The sequence below is a fragment of the Rhea americana genome, unplaced genomic scaffold (assembly GCF_003343005.1).
Source record: "Rhea americana isolate MKP2758 unplaced genomic scaffold, rheAme1 scaffold_51, whole genome shotgun sequence".
NCBI classification, from domain to species: domain Eukaryota; kingdom Metazoa; phylum Chordata; class Aves; order Rheiformes; family Rheidae; genus Rhea; species Rhea americana.
In genome coordinates, this window is record NW_028186657.1 from 3,788,240 (window position 1) to 3,794,120 (window position 5,881).

The 5,881-nt window shown below is 45.6% G+C and overlaps 1 protein-coding gene across 2 annotated transcripts in view; it reads left to right on the forward strand.

Annotated features, from left to right (window-relative positions):
* Positions 1-5,881, forward strand: part of SGCD (sarcoglycan delta) — a 359,722-nt gene that overhangs the window by 3,312 nt on the left and 350,529 nt on the right. The window contains exon 1 of one of the 2 annotated variants that reach the window (XM_085317945.1): positions 30-118. The exons of the other annotated variant lie outside the window; for it this stretch is intronic. The gene's annotated coding sequence lies outside the window, so the exon portion shown is untranslated. Of the gene's footprint in view, positions 1-29; positions 119-5,881 lie in introns of those variants that run through there. 2 annotated transcript variants of the gene reach the window in all.

Sequence of the window (5,881 nt, forward strand, 5' to 3'; positions counted from 1 at the left end):
GCCCCGCTGCCGGACGAGCCGCTCCGCCGCCGGCCCCGCGCTGCGCGCTCCCGGCCGCGGCATGATCTCCTGAGCGGGCCGAGCCTGCCGCGCCCCGCGCCCGCCCCGCCGAGGAGAGGTGAGTGCAGCGCCGAGCGCCGGGGCCGGGCGCCTCGCTCGGCTGCCGGACGTGGCGGAGTTCCTGCGCTCCCCGCCGGGGCTGGGCGCTCCCTTCGCGGGGAGCGACAGCGCCTGGGGCGATTCCCCCTTCCCGCAGGCGCTTTCCGTAGCGATCCCCCCTCGCTCGGCGCCCGCTGAGCGCCGTGGCTGCAGGCGGCGTCTCCTTGTTTGCGTTTCGAGGAGAAAAGTGGCTTTTTGCATCGAGGCGATGCTGCTTTTCTCCCAGGCGGGCTCGGCTGAGCTTTGCAGGCGGATGCGCTTGCGGAGCGCCCTTGGCCGCCCGGTTGGTGCCGTGTCGGAGGGACCTCGGGGAAGACCTGTCCCTCGGGGGAGGGACCTGCGCCAGCCGCGGGGCTGGAGCGCGGTGCTGCTACCTACACGTCGGGGCGCGGGGGAGCGGAGCCTGGCAGGATGGAGCTGGCCGCAGGCGGCCCCTGCCTGCTGAGTGCGTGCTACTGAGAGAGGGATTTAGCACTTCAGGAGCAGGTAAAATAGCAGCATCCGAAATCCTCGGCAGTGGGGAAGCCCCGCTGGCCAGCTGGGCGAGGGGAAGGCAGCCGGGCTGCTTCAAGCCAGGCGCAGGTGCTGGAGTAACGGTGGTGACCAACAGGTGCGGCAGTGCGAGCTGCGCTGGGGAGCGAAGCGACGTCCCCTCCGGCGAGCCTCGCTGCTGGGCTCCGGGCTGAGCTCGGCGGTGGTCCGGCGCGGTGCGGGCAGGGSCACGGCCGCTGCCTCCCCGTGCCGGGCAGTGGTGCTGGCTCCGGGACCTGGAGGGATGCTCTGGAGCCGGGCTCGTGGCTTCGTCACGCGCGTTGTTTAGCCACGATGACAAACTTCAGAGCTACTGAGATGCTCTTGGAATGAACGGTTAGAGCATATATTCTACATTGATTTTTTTTCTTTTCATCCTGTCAGGAAAATGTATCCATTAACAAAAACTTTCTAGGGAAAGTAATGGATTTTCAATGAGAAGCTCCTTTGCTTGTGAACCACAGAATTTCAGAGCCTTGTTGGTTGTATTGACAATGCACTTAATTTTCTGGTGGTCGTCTTAAAGGATAGCTAATATTGCAGAAGATACATTTCAGTCTGCAGCATTAAGAATGCACATTGAAATATTTTTGCTTTATCATTTGTGAATTTAATGTGTGGTGTGTAAAAAGGCAAAAAACAAGAAGTTTGTGTGTATGTATGTGTATTTCTAAGGCTATAAAAGGGTATAAAACCCATAGACCTGAGTACTTCTCATTAAATCAACTTTTGGAAACAGCTTTTCCCTAGATAGCAACTCGTATTTTTCAAGGGGATAAAGGATGGGTGAAATTGAATTGTTCAAATTAAGTCAAAATGAATTGCTTAATATTCAGAGGGGTTGATAAATGAACCATTAAATCGGCACTTGCATAGTGTCTCGCTGAGAAGAAAAATGAACAGCTCCGTTGCGTGATGGGCAGAATAGGTCAGCCAGCGACRTTACTACATTAGTTTGCTGAGCTGAGTGTTCCTTCTGCTACCAGATGCGTTTGTTCCRTGACATTATAGAGGCGCGAGAATGAGCTCTCGTGTCCTGTGCTGTGAAGACTGGCATCTTCTATAAACAACCATAATCCTTCCCTTTCCAATACTATCTCAAAGGCGAGAAGTCTTGGTTATGTTTCATTTTATATAAATTAACATGGTTCCATTGACTTAGAGTGTTTTATATCCTGTATTTATATCCTGATTTGTGTGTCCTGTATATCTAACTTATCTAACTTTTTTCTTACTTTTTTTTTGGGGGGGGGGGAGAAAGAGCTCTGTTTTGAATCCCAGTTTGAGACAAAGTGATACTGATAAATGACAGGTAAGAGACATCATTCTGATACGAGCCAGTCAAGATCCCTTATTGTAAGGAGTCTCTTGAGAGCATCACCTCTCAGTAATCCGGTACCTGAACTTCGTTTCTAAACTCATTGATTAGCATAAATAGAGTTGTTCCAATATTCTGGCTGTCACTGGAAAGATGCCTTTATCTTTTGAAATTCTTATGAAATTTTGAAATTCTTTTGAAATTCATCGGGGAGATGTGGACTCTGTGCTTGTTGTGCCTTCTGGAAACTTTAAAAGTTTTGCTTTGATAATTAGGAATCTTATTCCTCTAATGATTTCCATTAGTGTTTCTGTGCTTTTGCAGGTAAATGAGAGGTAATTTTGCTTGCAGGTTTTAAAACTTAAAAAGTGACAGCTCTTTTCTTCTGCACACTGAAACTGAGTATTGCACAGAGGAAATTAAGGAGAGAGGGGTTTTTAATTGCTTACAGAGAAATAGATTGTTCAAATTTCAGTTGAAGGTGGAATTGTAAATTGTCTCGTGAGTTTAGAAAGCTCTTAGCTTACATTTCATTTGGCCAAGAGTTTGTTTGCAYGCAGACTTTCAGACAGACAGGGTCTTTCATCCAGGTGTTTATAATTATCTAAAAGCATGTTATATAATACGGTCTGTAGCTCTTTACTTAACGGGACGTGTGTTGACACAATATGCATGTGCATATCCCTTATGTGGTAGGTTATTAAAGAGAGTGCATTAAGAGTTGCTTGAAGGCTTTGAACTGTCTGTGATGAAGCAGATGGGCAAGTGGGTGTGTGTCCCGCACTGGAAAAGAGGTTCTGCGTCTGGAAATGCTTTTAGATAGCTGGAGTGTTGGGTGGTGTCCTGCCTTTTTAAAAATGTTCTGCCCTTGAGGGCTAAGGTAGCAGCAGGTATCTTTGTGCACTGGTGAAGTCTGCTTCGACTAATCTTCACTTTCTTCTAATTGTTCTGAAAAATAAATGGAGTAAATAGTTTTTCTGAAAACCTGCCGTGCCTCATAAAGTTATCCTGCTGCTTCTTGTGATTTTTTGGGGGAAGTCATAATGAATTTTTGTAGCTCCCTTGATAGTGATTTTAACTCAAGCTAATTGAGAAATGGTCAGTCTATGCTGAAAAAGTACTGGCATCTCATTGAYGTATTTTGGGAATGCTGGAGAGAACTATAAAAGATTCACTTGCATTGATTAAAACCTCCAGGGCACTCTTCTAACACTGCAGTGCTCCAGGTGAAAAATTAACTTTCCRTGTTGTCTACTTCTGCTTTTATTTCATTTGTGAGGATCTTTGGCTCTGTTATCTGTTTACATCAAGTCCCTCAGGRGTGCTCGAAGTGGAAAGCATCTTAGCCTAAAAGCTCATGTACACCATCACCATCCAAAGCCGTTTGGTTGCCAGTGGTTGTGTGTCCTTTCCCTGTTCCCAGAGTTGATACTCTCAGCCCCAAGTTACTTAAAAAGGCAGAATCCCCACTAGGCCGCAGTTCTTTGCCTGAGAAATGTTTCCTGAGTGACTGTCAAAAAATAATTAACAAGCTACCTTGATGCTTTTGCAGAGGCTTTGGCAAGAGATAGCACTTTAGGTGTTGCTTAATGACAAACTTTGATTTATGAGGTAACTGAAGATGTTTGAATTTTTGTATCCAGAATGAGTGCTGATGAACTTTTTCATCTGCAACCTTTCAGTGCTACATGCAGCTAACAGCTTGTCTGTCRTTGATTTTAATAGGAGAATATTTCTGAACATGCCTGGATTAGTTAGAAAACATGTTGTTAACTTTTTTGGGGGCAGTAAGTTACTAAACGCAGTAAGTAAYTATAATTCATTTTAAAATAATAATAAAAAAATCATAGGCCTTAGCTACAATTCTTCTTCCCTCTCCCGTGAGTCTGAGATGGATCCTATGTAAAATTTAGTATTTTCTTCTGTTTGGAGTTAAGTATTGAAAAGAAACAAGAACCTTGTGTCTCCAGGAAGCTTTGCCTGGCCAGCTGATCGAGGGCTGGTGCAGGAACAACTGTGCATGTGTCTCTGTGCGTTTTCCCAGTGAATTATGCACGTTCTTCTTCTCTGCCTTGATCAGCTGCTCTCAATTACAGCTAAACTGAATGTGATTTCTATCTGACTAGTTACCCCTTTGGGTGACAAGTTTTGAAATCATTTAGAAGAATTCCAATAACTGTGGTAGGCATTAGGTCATACTTGCAATCGTGTCATTCAGGTGTCAGTCTTGTTTCCCCTTAACCTTCTTGATTTATGACTTATTTTTAACTGCTGTTTTGTTGAATTTGGTCACAGCTAGTGAAAAGGATGATTTGTAGCCTTTAAAAACCATGGATCTTACTTTTCACTAAGCATAGAGCACTAGGGTCATTAGCTGCTCCTGTGCTCAACAAGGAAGGACAGCTGGTTCCTCATGGAGAAGAAAACTTTGTAAAATTTCAGCATCACACTCCATTTAGCCTGTGAATCTGATATGAGCATGGTGACTTTTTTTAATATAGTGATATTTTAGGAATGTGGTGCTGCCCAGAGAACTCACAGAATTTAGTGGTTTGTACACTGGTAAGCTGGTTGCTTTTTCAGAATATGTGATCAGAGGATAAAAAGAGCAAACTTCTCTACTGCAGAGCTTACCTATGCTGTCTCAGTCCTTCCTCCTTCAGCCCGAAATACCAGGTGATGGTGTTTCAGGAAGGCTCTGAGGTGGGAGATATTCACCTGTGCTTCATACACTTTGGTGCTTCCATGCTTTCTTTTGGTGTGGACCTGGYCAGAACTGTCAGCCAGGCTCTAACACTGTGTCATGTGAGTTTTCCTAATGGTATCAAAACACTGAAATATTTGTCTTTGGATGCAGAATATTCCCACTGTTGCTTCTCCTGTTCCTGGAGAAATGCTTGGGTTTGTCAGATTGGACACCTGAGAACCACGTGAAAGCAGGAGAGCATTGCTGTGACCACGTGCTTGCTGCTGGGATGAGCTGAGAGCTGTTAGGATCACCCTTGAAGCTGAGGTATTGATACAGTGTTTTACCTGTTCCTCATGTGGAAGACATATGAGCAATAAAACAGGCTAGTTTCTTTTTTCGAAATGTGGCGGTCAGGACTGGGCAGTTCTTTCCTGCTCTCTGTGGAGGTTTGGTGACCAGCTGATGTATCAGTTTCAACACAGTGGAAAACATGAGTTGGTACTTGTACCACAGAGACTTGCAGCAGCTCAACTTACTGATATTCAGGTTCTGTACTGGTCTGCAAACCTCTGYTCAATCATGAGTTAAGGTACTGCAGCTGGCAACTAAGACCTGCCTTGGTWCACATATCTGTGGTCAGGTGAGAGCTCTGCAGTTGTTTCCTTTTTCTGGTGTTAGTCTGAGAACTAAAGTTCGCTCCCTCGAAGYACTGATGTGACTTGAGGACCTTTTGCTGCAAGGTGGCTTTGTTGAGCTCTGTAGTGCTTGGGTTGCTCAGCAGAGGGAGAACAGATCATTCGCTGCGCAGGGCACCCAAACCCAACGGCAACCAGAGCCAGTAGCTCCGACTGACAGCGGGGGAAAGGAGTGCCAAAGCCTCCCTCGGTGCTTGCAYTTTTTTTCCTCTTGTTCTTTTTCAAAGCTCTGAGCTAAGCTGAGATTTTCACCTTTTGATCAAAGTAGCTGCCTCAATCTGCAGGGTAATGGACTGTTTCGGATGTTGGAGTAGGTGGCTGGGATAGAAAAGATGTGTTCAAATCCAAGAAGCAGCATGCCTGAAAATATCTTGTAGAGCTAAGTGGGGCTTTTCTGGATATTTTGTAAGAAATGCTGGAGTTGGCCTTTAGTGACAGAAGCTTTGCTGCACATCCAAAGTTTTTTTTTTTTTTTTAAAAAAAAAAAAA